We start from the raw sequence: 18,858 nt of genomic DNA on the forward strand, positions 1-18,858 counted from the left end.
GTATTCCATAATAATCTTGCTGTCAAAGCCATAGTCATATAGTAAGAGTCTGATGGGAATTACCTCTATCCCAAATATTTTCTTGCCATCCATTCTAAATAGGTTGCTGAAATACTGCTGTAAAATCATATCTCTGTTCTTTTTTTCAAAATACACTGGGTCATCTCTTGAAAGTTTTTCCATTGTCACATGGCTGCAGTTAATTCCATAGATTTTCTCTATATTGGGCTCCATCACGTCATTCCAGTCCAGAAGATTATCCATGCCATTGATAACTTTATCTCTAGAATCTTCATTAATTTCTTCAGAGATAACATTGGGTTCCAAACAATAGATTTTATTTCTAAAGTCCATAGACTCCAAATCTTTTTCCTGTTCCACGTTTGTTCCAATCTCCGGGGTCTCCTCTCTCACAGGGACCCCTGTTCCAGTCTCCAGGGTCTCCTCTCTCACAGGGACCCCTGTTCCAGTCTCCAGGGTCTCCTCTCTCACAAGGACCCCTATGTCTTTAATCTCCTGTGTCTCCAAACAATAGATTTTATTTCTAAAGTCCATAGACTCCAAATCTTTTTCCTGTTCCACGTTTGTTCCAATCTCCGGGGTCTCCTCTCTCACAGGGACCCCTTCCAGGGTCACCTCTCTCACAGGGACCCCTATATCTTTAATCTCCTGCGTCATTTTACTCAATTCAATTTTCAACTCCTTACAACCCTGTCGCAGGTTTTGTTTCGTTATCTCAATCTCATCCATTATTTTCTGAAACATAGTTATTTCCAGATTCTCAGCCACTTTCTTAATTGCCATTTTAAAAGAAAAATATAGGAAAACCACTTCTTATTTCAGCAACAATTGGGTTAATACTCCAAACTTGGTGACATCACAGTATAAACAGAGCAGACAGCCTTATCTCTCCATAGTTAAGTAAACAAAATGCAGTTCCCAGGATCGAAACAATTAATGGCAGTCGTCAGAAAACAGATTCGTCAAAATAAAATAGACCAAAAAGAGAGTAGTCTCAGACAATATAATATTCTTCAAAATAAAAATCTGGAATAGAAATCCCTCTTCTGTGTATATCTTTAGAATGCAAATCCAGGACAGCTTTTTGCAACAAAAACAGAGATAAGCTATTAATTAGTGCGTAGCAGAGAGAAGTTATGGCTCCCCAGTGAGATGTCAAAAACCGATCAATCTGGCAAATCTCTTTTAAACAGCAACAATTTAAGTCAAGTAAAAGAAAAATATAGAAAGAAGGGTGCTTGCCTGTTAGTGCGTTCTCTCTTAGAAGATAAGATGAACGTTCGCTTTAACAGATAGAGCTTGCTGTTGAAAATCCGTCCCACCTTCGTCGGCTGGACCTCGTCCCATAAATTAATGAGATCTGGTCGCCCCAACAAAAATAGGCTTTGAGGTTAATCTCTTCGTTTCTCCCTACCCGGGAGAAGTTTAATCAGTCAAAAAAAAAAGAAAAAACTGACTGATATATCTGAATAAGCTTCTTTTGAGGCAGGAGCCCGTCTCAAAAGCAGGCACAGGCTAAGTCACCCTTCCCGGAAGTCCCCTGGGCGCCTCATTTTAAGAAAGATATAGACAAGTTAGAGCGGGTCCAGAAGAGGGCGACGAGGATGATAGCTGGTATGGAGAACAAGTCTTATGAGGAAAGGTTGAAGGAACTTGGCATGTTCAGTCTGGTCAAGAGAAGGCTGAGGGGTGACATGATTGCACTCTTTAAGTACCTGAAGGGCTGTCACATAGAGGAGGGTACAGATTTGTTCTCTGCTGCCCCAGAGGGTAGGACTAGGTCGAATGGTTTTAAGTTGCAGGAGCGTAGATTCAGATTGGACATTAGAAGGAACTTCTTGACAGTAAGGGCAGTTCGGCAATGGAACCGACTGCCTAGGGAGGTGGTGGGATCCCCTTCGCTGGATGTCTTCAAGCAGAGGCTGGACAGCTATCTGCGGGAGATGCCCTAGCTGTGGATTTCCTGCTGTGAGCAGGGGGTTGGACTCGATGGCCTACAAGGCCCCTTCCAACTCTATGATTCTATGATTCTATGCTTTGCATGGAAGACGTCCCAGATTCAGTTTCCCATCTCCCAGGTTCTTCCATCAGCCCCAGCAGGGCCAATGGTCAAGGATGATGGCAGTTGCAGTCCAACAACATCTGGAGAGCCACTGCCTAATCTTAAGCTTTTTGACAGAAAAATACATGCATGGCACAAATAGGGGCCTAAATGTTGCTTACATGGACCTTAGGATGGCCTTTGACTCAGTCCCAAGAGATCTACTTTGGGCAAAACTAAATGCGACCTCAATGGATAAAAGACTGCTACTCCTGATAAGACAACTATATAATTGTACTTCATTAAGGGTGAGATATGGAATAAACAGAAATCTAACTAAATCTATTCCTGTAAACATAGGGGTTCGCCAAGGCTGTGTTTTGGCTCCCTCTTTATTCAATCTCTTCCTCAATGATTTAAGTAACGAATGCCATAATGAAAACCTGCATTCTCCTAAAATAGCAGGAGTGAGTTGCCCCATGCTTCTCTATGCAGACGACACGGTACTGATGTCTTTTTCCGAAATCGGTCTCAAGCGCCTCCTTCGGATTTTTATAAATTATTGTGAAAAATTTTATCTCTCTATTAACTTTAACAAATCTAAGGTAATGGTTTTCTCCAAAAAGAGACCGAATACACAATGGAAAATAAAGGACAAAATGTTTGAACAGGTCAAAAAGTATAAATACCTTGGAATTATATTTTGCTCTACACTTTCCTGGACCTCCCATATCCGGGCTGCAATACAAGCTGCTTATAACACCATTAGAGTTACAATCAGATTTTTTCATACCAAAGGTGGCCATTTTATTCCCGCTGCACTAACAATTTTTAAAACCTAAATCCTCTCACAATTGTTATATGGTATCCCAATTTGGATTTTAAATTTCCACAATAAAATAGAAACATTACTCTCAAGCTTCCTCCGTTCTATTTTTGGACTTCCAAAATGTGCCTCTCCTGCTGGCCTTCGCCTAGAGGCCGGAATCTCCTCAATAGAATGTACAGCCTGGATACAGGCCTATAGGTTTTGGCTTAAAATAGCTTATTCTGAGCCCCATTTAGGGCTCTTGCACCTAATTTGGAAAGATCCCTTCGAAAGTACATGGACCAAAACCTTTAGTGGGAAGCTAAAATACCTAGGCCTGTCTCTTGAACTATTATCATCTTGGAACCTAGCGATGGCTAAGTCTACCATCATCCAACGATTAAAGGATATTGACCAACAATATCTAATCTCAAAGGCCCACACATCGTGCTCCCCAATGCACTTTAATTTAAGTTTCCGTTTTCCATCTTCAGCAATATATCTGGAAGAGTTAACCTCCTCACACTATAGATTTCTGTTCTCTTGTGCCAGATTCAACTGTCTACCATCAGCTCTCTTAACAGGTCGTTATCAAGGTATACCGCTAGAAAGACGCTACTGTATTTGTAATCAGAATTTGCCTGAAACCCTGGAACATGTCCTACTTAACTGTGAGATATACAATGTTCCAAGAGTTAAATTAATTCTACCATCCATTTCTACCTCTTCTGATAGAACACCAGAATGGATTGTTCACTTTCTTTTGTCCGATAAAGACAAAACTCTAACAGAACTAGTTGCCAAATTTCTCTATGTATCACAATCCATACGTAAAAACCAGGTTCGAATTATGCACTCTTGATTTAATGACTTATTTTAATTCTCTGTTCTTGACAAATTGCTAGACGAAGAATTTTGCCTATTAGCTTAAAACTGAACTTTGGCTTATTTCTATCTTGTTTTACTTTTTATTCTATTACTGTTAAATGTACTTACCTGTATATTTAAATTGTATATAACCAGCTCGGGTCTATGACCGTAATAAATAAACAATAATAATCTGGAGAGGCACTGGTTCCCCACCCCTAGTGCAGATAATATTGAACTGGATGAACCAATGTTTTTGACTTCATATAAGAGCCTTGTGGTTTAATGGTTAGAGTATTGGACTATGACCTGGGAGACCAGGGCCCAAATCCCCATTCAGCCATGGAGCTCACTGGGTGACCTTGGACCAGTCACTGTCTCTCAACCTAACCTACCTCAAAGGGTTGTTGTGAAGATAAAATGGAGAGGAGAGAACCATGTACAACACTTTGAGCTTGCTAAGCAGGGTCAGGCCTGGTTAGAACTTGGATGGGAGACCACCTGGGAATACCGAGTGCCATAGGCTTAGAGGAAGGCAATGGTAAACCACCTCTGAATACCTTACCATGAAAACCCTATGAATATATCCAAAAAAGATTCATATGGTCGCCATAAGTCGTAATGGACTTGAAGGCCTATAACAACAAACAATATATAAATACTTTAAGGCAGCTTTGTAAGAAAGCCAGTATGAATTTTTATTGATCAAGTACTACCCCAGCAGCAGATAAGTTTCATATTAGAGTCTTTAACTTAGGGCTCTGCTCTTTTATTTAATTATTGCTTTATTAGGTGTTTTTCTTTTATTTGTTTTACATGAGCCACCATAATAGGAAGGGCAAGACGATACAAATTCATAAAATAACATAACATTACATTTTCAAAAACGCACATTGGTGCATTGTTAGGCCCTCTGTATCCCGTTTGCCAAAAGGACATTTTCTTAGATGCTCCTAATATTATTTAGGAGAATTCCTCACCCCTGTCCTGATCAAAGCCAATCTGAACCAGAGACATAGAAGATGCTGAAAAGAGAAATCTGTGGGTGTGAGGAGCTGCAAGCATAGGGTGGAGTCCGGAAATCCTTGCAGTGAAATAGAAAAGGGGGAGAAGTGGAGGATGAATTTGGAAACCACATCCTGTGGGGCTGATACAATCTTTCCAGGCCAAGTTCTCCTTGGCAGGCCTCAGCCGATGAGCGAGTCTGAGTCACACTCCAGCAGACGTCACAAAGACTCTATTTAGATTCAGCCTCCTACCCACCTTCTCCCCCCCCCTTCTCCTCCCTGCGTTTCCAACTTGGGATGATTTTCTCCAGCCCCCTCCAGAGGCTTGTTGATGAAATATAATTAAAAATCCCTTCATCTCATCCTGGCTAGCTGCAACTGTTTCAAAGAGGACATGGTTGCAGGGCAAGCTTTGGCGAGAACATAATTGGCTACATTTGTACCACTCTAGAGAGTCACCGGATCTTGTTCCTGGCTGCTCCCTCTCTCCTCTCTTTCAGTGCGTAACACATGCACAACATACAAAGAGTCAGGGCCCAGCTGAGCATACACCACCATTCATCAGGTATATTGTCCCAAAGAGAGAAAAACATCCTATGCATCTGGGCCTTTCTGTACCTGCAGTCTCATGGGTGTGAACCATGAACTCACTTCTCTTGCACACTGAACAAACATGTTCAACCCACTGTAAGCTGATCTGTTAGGGCAGAATGAAGCCCTCTTCAGCAATGTGCTATACTTACGGGGGGGGGGTATTCAGGAAATGATCCTTGGCAGGGGGATTGGAGTGTTGCAAGAGAGTCCCAATTTTCATCTGAGGCATGTTGGAGGTGTGATGTTGCAAAAATGCCAAACAAAGTCATGTACAGAACCCCAGTTGCTGTGCGACACAAAACTGTCAGCCTTCAGAATGTGCCAAACAGGAACATGGGATATGTCTCAGAAATCCAGGCTTTACAACAGAATTACTCCCTGGCACAAACATGGACGGGTCTGTGTGTTCTGGGGCAAAGAATGATGCTTCTGATGCCAGCTTCTCTTTCCAGAGCTCTGTTCCGTAACTGGGAAAAAGCTGTTTTCAATTAGCTGCATTGACAAGGGTAACATTTCTGGACATCTGTGTTATCATGCTACAAAAACAGTTAGGGTGAGCAGCGATCAAACAGACAAACATGCCAGGATCATCCCGTCCATACTGCTATATATACTGATCTGTGGCTGCAGTCCTGTGCACCCTAACTTGGGAATAAGCCCCATTGGGCTTCTGAGTGTGCATGCATAGGATTCCATTGTGCAATGCCCTGAATCAGGGATAGGGAACCTTTGGCCCTCCAAATGTTGCTGAACTACAACTCCCATCAGCCCTGACCATTAGCCATGTTTGTTGGGGTTGATGGGAGTTGTAGTTCAGCAATGTCTGGAGAACCAAAGGTTCCCACACTTGCTCTAAATGACTCAGGATTTGTAACAACATAAGAAGCTGCCTTAAGCTGAGTTAGACCATCAGTCCATCTCTATACTATCGATAGCAATTCTCCAGAGTTCCAGACAGACGTTTACCTGAAGATGCCAGGGACAGAACCAGGGACTTTTGGCATGCAGAACATGTGACCACTGACCTACATGGCTCTTCCTTGATGAACTGGGCCTTTCAGTTTTATGCACACTTTCCTGGGAGTAAGTCCCATTCAGCTCAGTGTGACTGATCTCTTTGTAAACATATGTAGGATGGCGCTAGAAGACATTAGCTCCTTCATGACCCCTTGCAATCTCTGAAGCAGGGTTAGGAACATAGGAACCTGCCTTCTACTGAGTCAGACCACTGGCCTATCTAGCTCAGTATTGTCTACACTGACTGGCAGCAGCTTTCCAGGGTTTCAGGCAGAAGTCTCTCCCAGCCCTACCTTCTGGGGATTGAACTTGGGACCTTTTGCATGCAAAAGCTATGGCCCTTCCCCGTGGCCAGACATTGTTGGACTACAACTTCCATCATCCCTGACCATTGACCATCCTGGCTCATAGGTGTAGGAGTCCAAGAACATCCAGATGAACACAAGCTACCCATCCCTGCCCTACAGGAAAGGTAGTTACAAAGCTGGACCAGAAGGGAATATCTCTTCATTAGCATTCAAGAAAGGGTAGGACCTACATTTTCAGGAAGGGTAGTTTGTGAAGGGTGCTGAGAGTTGCTAGGAGACTCCTGTTGTCCTCACAGAGTTAAAATTGCCTGAGTGGTTTAACAGTCCGTCCCTCTTCCCACAGAACTCTGAGAATTATAGCTCTGTGAGGGGAATAGGGGTCTCTTAGCAATTGTCAGCACCCTTCACAAACTACACTTCCCAGGATTCTTTGGTGGAAGCCATGACTGTTTAAAGTGGAATAATAGTGGAATAAATGCATAGTGTGAATGTGGTCCAGGAACTGAATCTGAAACCTTCTGCGCACAAAGCAAGTGCTCTACCACTGAGCTACGGCCTCTCCCCAAACATATAGCACATTGACTGAAATCTGTGGGGAAACAGTAATGTCTTCTTCTAAAAGAGGAGTGAGTTAGGAAACTACAGCAGAGTAGTTGTTTGTACTAAACAGATATGGAGGCAAGGGGTCTTTACAGAATAGGCAGCCTTTAGTTTTGGAGCTGATTACAGCAGCATGAAAAAAGTTTGGTGGGACTAGGAATGCAAGAGAAATTCAGTTTGGTTAGGGTTTTGATGCAAACCTACCTAATTTGCACTTTCCAAAACAATATGGAATCTGGCACACAGCTCTCCTTCAAAATTAATACTTCCCTGGATTTTCTGACACAGTTCTCCAAACAAATAATGGGTACAAAAATGTGTGTATTAGGGGAAAGTGTGCATAAAATGCATATATTGGTGAAATCAACATATAAAATGCATTATAATTGGGTAAATTTGCTTGCAAAACTGTGAATATCAGGCAAATTTGCGTATAAAAATGTCTCTGTCAGGAAAAATTTGCACTAAAATGCTGATGAATTTTCATGAGGACTTTTTAAAAAGTACAGAGCGATGCAGAAATGTGGAGAACATCCGAATGGAAAAATAAGAAACCAAGAGAAACCAGAATGGACAGATTCAGCCAACCCTAGCTTTTGAATATTACATGCCACTTGCTAAATATTATTAAGCCTGACCATATGCTATTGCTCTCTTCTTCTTTTTTCTGATACAAAATGTGAATGTATCTGTTCGTGTCAGGGATGGAGAATTTATGGTCCTCCAGATGTTGCTGGACTACAACTCCCATCAACCCTGACCAACCACTGACCCTGCTGGCTGGGACTGATGGAGTCCACCAATATCTGGAAGATCAAAAGTTCCCCCATCCCTAGATTATATATTTTTAATTTGAAATAAATTGCAATAATATTTTTTTAAGTAGACCAAGACACATGTGATCATCACAGCTGTGACATGACTGTTCCCATGTCCTACAGTCTCATAAATGCATCTTGGAATGCAGTCTTCATAGGATTGTGAAGTTCTTGCCAACACACCTGATCTTTGTAGTAAGAAATGCAGCTATCAAGTGAGACTGGCCTGCTTGCAGAGGAGAGAAACAGGGGAAAAAAATTTAAAACCCCAAATGATAGGCTTCCTATCAAGGGGATTTTATGGGAATCCTCTGGTGGAAGCCTCAACCCTGCCAAAAGGTTGTTTGGGATTGGGGTGAATCCCAGAGTGAATAGTGAGCCAAGAAGTCCTTAGTGCAAATCTGACTCAGTAAGCAGCCTTAGGCAAGCCAACCTCATCTCTTTCCCCCCACGTAACCCAACAATATGGGAATAATAACAGTAGCCTACCTTGCAGGGCTGTTGGACAAAATAGTGACATAATGATGTAAAGTGTTTTGCTTTTTAATAAAGTGCTAATAATAATACATGTGTATGGTGCTTTCAAGTGTTCAAAGTGCTTTACATGCATTTTCTAAGTGTAATTATTACAATAACTCTGTAAGGCAACAGCTGGTGTTTTTATTCTCCACATTGCAGACAGGGGAACTGAGACTGAGGTCACATCCATACTATACATTTAAAGCACTCTTATGCCACTTTAACAGACATGGCTTCCCCCAAAGTTCCTGGAAACTGTAGTTTCGTAAGGGTGCTGAGAGTGGCTAGGAGACCCCAATTCCCCTCACAGATCTACAGTTCCCAGAGTGTTTTAACAATCAGTCCCTCTTTCCAGAAAACTCTGGGAATTGTAGCTCTGTGAACAGGGAAATAGGGGTCTCCTAACAGCACCCTTAAAAACTATAATTCCCAGGATTCTTTGGGGGAAGCCATGACAGTTAAAATGACATAAGAGTGCTTTAAATGCATGGTGTGGATGTGGCCTGAGACAGAGAGTGACTTGCCTAAGATTATCTAGTCCAGGGGTGGCAAAACATTTTGCCTCCAAGGGCTGCTTTGCCTTGTAGCAACCCCCCGGTACTACATGCCAAAGTGGAATGAGCCAACATTTTAAAAGTGGGTGGAGCTGAAGTAAAAAGATTGGATGGAAAGAAGTAAAAAAACGCGGACAGGGCAACAGTCACATTGCGACAGATAGGTGTAGGGAAGGACTGATTCCCCCTTTCCTTTCTACATGCAAAATTACTTTGCAAAAAATTACTTTGCAGACATTTGTATATTGGGGAAAATTGCATACAAACATGTATTTCTTAGGAGCAATTTACGTTGAAAGTGCAACAGCAAGGATCATTCAGTTTGCAACTCAAAGGTTAATTCTGTTAGTGTTAAAGTCAACTAGTCAAGAAGGGGACTGGTGGAAGTGTTGCTTAGCAGAGTGGCATGATCTTGACTAGTTCTTAGGAGTTGTCCTCTGTATGCTTGATTGCATGTCTCCCTGCTGTGGATAAGGCCTGAACTGAAATAGAGAATCTCTCTCTGTTCCATTCATCTCAAATTATATAATAGTTGTCTTCGGTCAGTCTACTCAGCAAAGTGTTATTAGGACTTTTCTCTGTGGACTCTATCTGCATTATTTAAGTGACTTTGCTAATGATTTGCAACTAAAATTATTATGCATTTTCATGAGCACTTTTTTTTAATGCAAACTGATTGAGAAATGTGGGGAACATAAGATTGCAAAAACAAGAAACTGAGATACATAGAAACCGATAGGTTTGCCCAAATCTATACAGGACTCATTTGATTTGTTTAACAGCCAGGTAGTAAAAAAAAAAAAAAAAGGTGGGGCATTGCACACAGCATGCTTGCAACAGTCATCTTTCACTCCTCGTGGTTTATCAGAAATACTGGGACAAAAAGCAATTCTTCAACCTGAGAAAAAAATGCCCATCCGTTCCTGAAATTTCTTCTTGCATTCAGTGAGCTGCCTTCATCCCACCAAGGACAGAGTATTGATAGGTTTCAAGCAGTGCCCAGCAGCTGACTTGGCGGCCTGTCGGTTTTGCCAGAGGCTTTGGATCTTGGCTGCTGGGCATCACACGCATGGAACGGTACGTGCCTGACTTACAAACGCCAGCACAAGGGGAATTAATGACAGAATGAAAATTGATGCTGCCTCTTGGATGTCGTTCTGTCCTTTCTCTCCTCCTGGATCCAGCTGTGTTTGATGTGTTAATACCATTGCCTTTGTCTGATGGAAGGAGAGTTGACACCGTAACCACAACAGCTCCCCAGCAACCCTCACAAACCTCCTTGGCATCAACGGCAGGTGGATGCACCCACCTATCCATGCTATGGGGAACATTCAGGAAGGCCAAGACAGGGAAAGGGGTTGCAATCTGCTAGCTGGCAGGCAGCCTTAAAAGACTAAGGCTGCAATCCAACACATGTCTACTCGAAAGTAAGCTCCATTGCGTTCAGTTGAACTTCCTCCCAGGCAAGTGTGTATTGGATTGCAGCCTAAAATAAAATGAAAATTAAACTTAACTTAAATTATAAAATAACAGCACACCATGCCTGAGACCTCTGAATCTCATCAGGGGGGAGGGACAGACTCCGCAGAATTCTGTAGGAACCCCAAGGCAGCGAATCAGGCTTGTGTTGGCAGAGGAAAAGGAGGAGGGAGGAGAGTGGATGACGGAGCAGTGGTTTAGACATCTGGGTTCTAGGGGGGTCTTAGACCCTTTACCTTTTTGGGAGGAGGGTCCCAGCAGAGTTCCTATGTTTCTAATGTCCTATGAGCCAATCAGCATGAAAGGAGATTGCGTTAGCCACTGAGAAGAGTCTTCTAACATGCTTCCTGATGATTGGAGCCAATCAGAGTGAAAGGAGGTGAGTCAGCCATTGAGAAGACTCCTTCCAGTAGCTAGCACCCTCCCCTTTCATGCTTATTGGATCCTAGGGACATCTGTTGTTGTTGGAGAAGGCATTAACCCAGCAGCAAAAGGGGGTAGGGGCATGGCTGAGTCTATCAGGAAGGGACCCTGCACTTCTGAATTTGCCACCATGCTACTGTGGAGGAGGCTGAGACAGAGGCTGGCGGAAAGAGATCCTCCTCTTTCCCTGATTCCGGCAGCTCTGGATGGAGAGGCAGGAGTCCTGTCTCTTCTTTTCCTTCTTGTGGAAAAGGGGAGCCTCATTGGAGGGGGAGGTGACCCACCACTTGGGATGGGTGAGAGCGAGGCAGGCTAAGCCTTGTCTCCCAGGACCAGGCAGCTCCTCTGATGACGGGAATAAATCCACCATTCTAGATGTAGTTGCCTACCTCTGCCCTACCTGTGTGTGCTGTCTAGCAACCAGGGCCAGGTAGCACCAGATGCTTTAGTCTCTGGGGCACGCCATCACCTCACCTGAACTACTGGGCAGTCTGCAGCTCCTGGCACCTTGATGAAAGGACTCCGAGTGACAACGATGAGAAATGCCGACTCCCCAGGCCTCAGATGTTGCTGCTGCTGAGATTTTTTTGAGTGCCCAATGAGCTCTTTCTTTTTTTAGCTAAACAATATAGAATCCCCCATTTCCCAGCTAAAAACTGGCTCCCAAAAGTGGTTTGCAATTAAAATCCAACAGGAAAAAAAATAACCATTGAAATGCAACTGCATAGTAACTAGCAATATGAAACCCCTGAACGCTAAAACAAAGCAAGAGGGATAACCTGTCACACCCAGCTCCATTAAGCTTCTGCTAATGTTCTCAGTATTGCCATTGGATCATTAAAAGGTTTTCTGTAAAGCGGGACTAGCTAACCACAACTCCCATCATCCGTGTCCACTAGCCATGCTTGCTACGGCTGATGGAAATTGGAGTCCATCAACCTCTGGAGGGCCACAGGTTCCCGAGCTCTGATTCTGGAGACTGGGAAAAAACTAGAAAAATCGGAGGGGGGGGGGGGAGATTCTGGGCCTTCACATCTCTATCTGCGTCTCCATAACATGTAAACAGAACCCAAGTGGGTTGTTCATAGAAGCAGGGAATTAAGTCGCACATGTGCAGTGCATATATTTTACATGCATGCACATCCATCACACCAAATATTCATCCTGATTTTGAATTGTCCTTTGATTGCTTCTTTTATTTCTTACACAGCATTGTGTGTATATTGTGTTTTACTGCAGAATTCAAATTCCAAAGAATTCGAATTGTAATACAATAAAATACAATATACAGGGACTAAAAGAAGCAGTATAAAAATCATGTCGCATCTAGCGCAGCACATTACAATCACCACAACTGGCAGAACAATCTTCCTTCACGATCCTGAGCAATTTTCAAATCGTCCATGAGGTAGCGTAGTGGCAAATTCAGAAGTGCAGGGTCCCTTCATGAGAGTCACACCATGCCCCCTTACAGCCACCACCCCTTTCCACTTTCCCTCACCTTCCTTGCTCTCCACACTCCACTATAAGAGATGTCCCTAAGAGCCAATCAACATGAAAGGGGAGGCTGTGCATTAGCTACTGAGAAGAGTCTGCTCAGTGGCTGACTCACCTCCTTTTGCTCTGATTGGTTCCAATCAACCCAAAAGAAGGACTCTTCTCAGTGGCTAACTTGCTCCCCTTTCATGATGATTGGCTCCTACACAGGGACCCTACTAGGACCCTGCTCCCAAAAAATAAGGGGTCTATGACTCTCCGTGACCCTGAATAACTACATCCCGGGTCCATAGGGGGAAACTGTTGTGAACTACTGCTGCAGACAATGCTAAATCTGAGGCAGACCAATGGTCTGACTCAGCATCAGGCAGCTGCCTATGCACCATCATTCCTGTGCAGAAGCTTCTGTCAATGTAAGGAGAAAGAGATGAAGCCAATAGGTTTTAACAGCCTGCTCCAACCTGGTCTTCTCCAGATGTTTTGGACTACAGCTCCCATAATCTCCAAGTGTCGGATGTACTGGCTGGAGCTGATGGGAGGTGTAGTCAAAAACAGCTGGAGGGCACCAGGTTGGGGAAGGCTGACACTGGACATGCTCCCAACTCTCCTTTTTAAATTAGGGACAGTCCATATTTTGTCCCCTGTCCCTGATAAAACACTGTCCCTAATTGGTCCCAATCTTCCCCTTTGGGGGTTGCCATGTTAAACTTTTATTCACGTCAATTGCAAGAGTTGTTACCATTTTTCAGGGCTCAGCAAGCATGCCTTTCCCCCTTAGCACTTTCATACCATTAAACCTCTGAGATTTATTTGTTTTATATCTAGAATTTATAACCTGCCCGTCACCAGAAGGCCCCAGAGCGGGAATTTGTACATCATTAAAACAACAATTAAATATCATTAAAAAGAAAAAACATAAAAGGTTAAAATAATTCACATCAGTACATATTGGGTTAGGGCCATAGCTCAATGTCAGAGCATCTGCATTGCATGCAGAAGATTGCCGGTTCAGTCCCTGGCATCTTCAGGTACAGCTGGGAGAGAACCTTGCCCTTAATCCTGGAGAGCCGCTGCCAGTCAGTGTAGACACTAATGAGCTAGATGGACCAGTGGTCTGACTCAGTATAAGGCAGCTTCCTATCCTAATATATTACCAAAAGCATAAAGTAAATAATTCCAAACTGTCTGGCATACTGTATTTATCACCCCCTCCCAAAGGTCTGGGCAAATAGATGTGTTGCCACCTGTCAACGAAAAGTTCACATTGTTGGTGCCAAGCGCACTTCCAAGGGAAGATCATTCCAGAGACAAGATGCCACCACAGAAGATGCATCTTTTCTCTAACTCACATTCATCTAAATGCATGCACATGATCTAGGGATAGGGGAACAATTTGATTCAGTTCACAGTTACAGGCAAATCTACCAAATTGCATTGAGCAAACCAAAACACAACTATCCTTTGGAATTCTCACTTACCCAAATGTGGCAATGCAGATTTCCAACCAATGTTCACAAAAATGCATCTATGTGGGGGAAAGTGCATAAAAATGAATATATTGGTGAAAACAACATACAAAAATGCATTATATTAGAGGGAAATTTGCAAAAAGGTATATATTAGTCAAAGCAACATACAAAAATGAATTCATTAGGAGAAATGCACACTGCAATGCTGGTGGATTTTCATGAGGATTTTTAAAAAAAAAAATGAATTCACAACTTGCTAAAGAAATGCAGAGACCTGGATTTAAAATTGGAATAATGAGAAACGGAGAGCACCAAAACTGACAGATCCTTTCATATCTAATGAAAACTAGGAAGGCACACCTGGAACCAGCAATAAAATGTTACAGTGTGGAGTTTTGCTGTTTACTCCATTCTATTCCCCCTCTCCAGTTTTCCATTCCCTCCCCTGCAGCAAAAATCAGACAGCATACTGAACCCACTCCCCACTGGGCTACTTTTGGGGTTCCTCTTACCCTTCAGGGTTCCCACTCCTGTAATGTTTCTCCTGCAAACCTTGAGGTTCACCTGGTATGGCACTCTTGTGTATGGATGGTGCTGTTTTGGCTATACATAAGAAACGGCATTCATAAGCAACAGGGAACAGCTGCAGCACTAGGGGACTGAAGAAAACCTGCCAAGACAGCTGAAGTCCCTGGTAAGAGCTGCAAGGACTGGGACCCCCTGCCTGACCCTGGTTCCAGAGAGAGGCTGCAGTCAATCTTGCAGCCTCTTGCATCAGTTGCTGGCTGGGGCAGGAGGCATAAAAGCCCAGCTGCCCTTGGGGAGCCCCTTAGGGAGTCCCAAGGGCAAGGGCACTACCCCCTTCTATTACCATTTATTTTTATTTTTATTTTGTTTCCTGTTAAACTAATCTAGAGGAGATTGGTGGTGGGGAGGGCATGTGGTGCATGTGTAGTTCCTGCACAGGGTGAGAGCCTGTGCAGTGAACTGAATGATAGGAGAAAGTCACCAGATGCCTTCAGAGTGAGAGTCTGTAACTGGCAGAAGGCTGGCCCTCCTTGGGTGTGAGACAGGAAGGGGAGTAGATGGGCCCTGTGTGAAAAAGTTTGAATGGGTATGACTGTTCCCAATTCTCGCAGAGGCCTACTGGGATAATTCGCTCTGACAGGCTTTCTTGGTGGGCTTGTGTTGGGTCCATATTAAGTGTTTAGGAGGAGTCTTAGCACGGAGGAACATGGGTGATGCCACCCCAGTTTCAGTGATCACGGGCAGAGGGAAATATAGCCATGGGGATGTGATGAATAATAATAATAATAATAATAATAATAATAATAATAATAATAATATTTAATTTGTGTGTCGCCTATCTGGCAGAATTACCATAGAAGACGAGGACAAGGCTATCTGCGCCTTGTTCCTTGCTGCCACTCCTCTCATGGATGGGTTCCTCGTTCCTCATCTGCTATGCCCACTGCCCTGTGTGTGTTGTTGTTTAACGCCAGATTGGTACACAATAAGACCACTCTCATCCATTTGATTGTGAATGAAGGTGCCGATTTGGTGTGCATTACTGAGACCTGGGTGGGTGAGCCTGGAGGAGTTGATCTGACCAGCTTTGCCCACCTGGATACTCGGTACAACATCAGCACAGGCTGCAGGGATGGGGGGAGGAGTTGATGTGGTCTACAGAACTTCCATCTCTGTCACCAGAAAACCACTCTGTCTTGGAGCTGGCTGTGAGGGCCTGCACCTAGTGTTGGGCTGAGGAGACAGTAAACTAGGGTTGCTGCTGGTGTACCGTCCACCCTGCTGCCCTGCAGCTTCTCTGACTGAGCTGGCGGAGGCCATCTCAGCTGTGGTGTTGGAGGAGTCCAGAACGACAGTGCTGGGTGCAATGTCCATGTGGAGACTGCTTCTAGTGTTCTGGCTTGGGACTTCATGGCCTCCATGACGACCATGGGGCTGTCTCAAGTTGTTACTGGCCCAACACATAGGGCAGGGCACACCCTTCCCTTGGTTTTGCTCCAGATGGAGGAAGGGGTGGTCTGGGGATGGGGGGGTGGATGTCACCCCATTGTCATGGTCAGATCACTTCTTTGTGAAGTTTAGACTTATGGCTCCTATCCTTCCCTGCAAGGGTGATGGACAGATTAAGATGGTCCGCCCCCAGAGACGAATGGAATCCACAGGATTCCTGAATGCCCTGGGGGAGTTCCCAGTAGATAGAGCAGGTGACCCTGTTGAAGGCCTTGTCACATTGTGGAACAGCGAGGAGCGTCGGGCTCTTGACACTGTTGCTCCCGAGCGCCCTCTCCAGCATTGTGGAGCCCGATTTGCACCTTGGTACACCAGTGAGCTAAGGGCAATGAAACAGGCTGGACGATGGCTAGAGTGCAAGTGGCGAATGACGTGCTGTGAGGCTGATTGGGCACAAGTAAAACATCATAACCGTGCCTACTGTGTGGTGGCGAGGATGGGGAAGAAGGCCCACTTCTCTGCCTCCATCGCATCCTCAAGTAGCCATCCAGTGGAGCTTTTCCATATCGTCAGGGGTCTGATGACATCCACTCCAGGAAATGGAGTTTTAGACCCTTCAGAGTCCCACTGTCAATTGTTTGCAAGGCACTTTGAGGGTAAAGTTGCTCACCTCCGTAGCAGTCTTGATGCCCCATCCACATCTACAGTAGTCCCCAATTAGGTGTCCAGTGCAATGTCTGCTGCAACTGTTTGGGAACAGATTCAGTTGATGCGGCCTGATGACATAGACAAGGTGCTTGCAATGATGCGGCCAGCAATGTGTCCTCTTGACCCTTGCCCTTCTTGGCTTATTGAAGCTTGCTGAGGGGGGTTGACTGAGTGGATCCAGGGTGTGGTCGATGTATCATTGTGGGAGGGAGTGGTTCCAGCCACCTTGAAAGAGGCAGTGATCCGACCACTCCTGAAAAAGGCCACCCTGGACCCATTGGTTTGTGACAACTAGCAACCAGTTGCAACTACCCCCTTTTTAGGGAAGGTGATTGAGAGGGTTGTGGCACAGCAGTTGCAGGTACTCTTGGATGAAACAGATTATCTTGACCCATCCCAGTCTGGGTTCAGGCCTGGTTATGGGACTGAATCTGCCTTGGTCTCCCTGATGGATGACCTTTATTGGGAGAAGGACAGGGGGAGTGTGACCCTGTTATTCTTACTTGATCTCTCAACTGCTTTTGATATCTGTGATCATGGTATCCTTCTGGGCCAACTTGGTGAGATGGATATTGGAGGCACTGTTTTACAGTGGTTTACGATCCTATCTCCAGGGTCGCTCTCAGAGAATAGCATTGGGTGACTGTCTTTCGCCCCCCTGGCAGTTGTGCTGTGGGATGCCGCAGGGTACCATCCTGTCCCCCATGCTGTTTAACATCTATATGAAGCCCCTGGGACCAGTCATCAGGAGATCTGGGGCAAGGTGTCAGCAGTATGCTGACGATACCCAGCTCTGTTTCTCTGTAACATCTGAATTGGGAGAGGCCGTGCAAGCCCTTGACTGCTGCCTGGACTCAGTGGTGGGCTGGATGAGGGCCAATAAACTGAGCCTGACTCCTAGCAAAATGGAGGCACTGTGGGTTGGTGGTTTCCAAGTTTAGATAATTGGTCAGTTGCCTGCTTTGGGTGGGGTTGTACTCCCTCTGAAAGAGCAGGTCTGTACTCTGGGGGTGCTCCTAGATCTATCTTTGTCACTAGAGGCCCAGGTGACCTCTGTGTCTAGGAGTGCCTTTTACCAGCTTCAGCAGGTAAGACAGCTGCAGCAGTTTCTGGACCAGGATAGCCTGACCACTGTTGTCCACGCACTGGTAACCTCCAGGTTGGATTACTGTAATGCACTCTATGTGGGGCTGCCCTTGAGGTTGGTCCGGAAGCTGCAGCTGGTGCAAAATGCAGCGGCGAGACAGCTCACTGGGGCCGGGTATCGCCAACATGTCACCCCGCTGCTGAAAGAATTGCACTGGCTGCCCATTTGCTACTGGGCCAAGTTCAAGGTTCTAGTTTTGATGTACAAAGCCCTATACAGCTTGGGACCAGGATACCTGAAAGACTGTCTTATCCCTTATATACCCAGTCAATCACTGCGCTGTGCAGGTGAGGGTCTCCTGCAGATACCATCTTATCAGGAGGTTCGTTCTGCACAATATAGGAAACGGACCTTTAGTGTGGCGGCACCAACTCTGTGGAATTCCCTCCCCTTAAATATTAGGTAGGCATCATCTCTGTTATCTTTCTGGTGCCTTTTGAAGACTTTCTTCTTTCAACAAGCATTTTAAGTTGAGACCTATCCCAGTCTGCATCTGTGTTGGAATTGCTTTTTAATATGTTTTTTTAAAACAATATGTTTTTTAACCCTTTTTCAATGATGTTTTAAAAGCTTTTTTTTAAAAAAATGTTTTTAAAGTTGTTTTGTTTTGGTGTATTTTAGGTTCTGTTTTTATGATGTCTTGATGTGTTTTTAGCGCTTCTGTTTGCCGCCCTGGGCTCCTGCTGGGAAGAAGGGCGGGATATAAATAAAATAATAAATAAATAAATAAATGGCACCCACTGCCTGAACATTGAAAATAGAGGGCAATAATGATTATGGGGCTCCTAGTATGCAGCTTTATTCTCTGCAACTGCTAAGGTATATTACAAGCTGCTGAGAATAGACTGTAGATTTTTTAAAAATATATCTTTAACCCAAAGGACCAACACCTTTTTGGCATTCAGATTCATGGAGGCCAGGTGACAGGCAGAGTGAATGAATACGGCTGGAGTGGGGAAGCCTTTGGTGCTCCATAGAATCATAGAATAGTAGAGTTGGAAGGG

The 18,858-nt window shown here is 44.5% G+C and overlaps 1 protein-coding gene and 1 long non-coding RNA gene across 2 annotated transcripts in view; one reads left to right on the plus strand and one right to left on the minus strand.

Annotated features, from left to right (window-relative positions):
- Window positions 1-18,858, plus strand: part of CSPG4 (chondroitin sulfate proteoglycan 4) — a 159,381-nt gene that overhangs the window by 43,947 nt on the left and 96,576 nt on the right. The window lies entirely within an intron of this gene.
- On the minus strand, window positions 9,848-14,594 carry LOC133370032 (uncharacterized). The gene is made up of 3 exons (XR_009759055.1): window positions 14,535-14,594; window positions 14,032-14,078; window positions 9,848-10,371 (listed from the first exon to the last, which is right to left on the minus strand). It is a non-coding gene; the product is annotated as an uncharacterized LOC133370032 (long non-coding RNA).

Source organism: Rhineura floridana, chromosome 14 (genome assembly GCF_030035675.1).
Source record: "Rhineura floridana isolate rRhiFlo1 chromosome 14, rRhiFlo1.hap2, whole genome shotgun sequence".
Taxonomy (NCBI): Eukaryota; Metazoa; Chordata; class Lepidosauria; order Squamata; family Rhineuridae; genus Rhineura; species Rhineura floridana.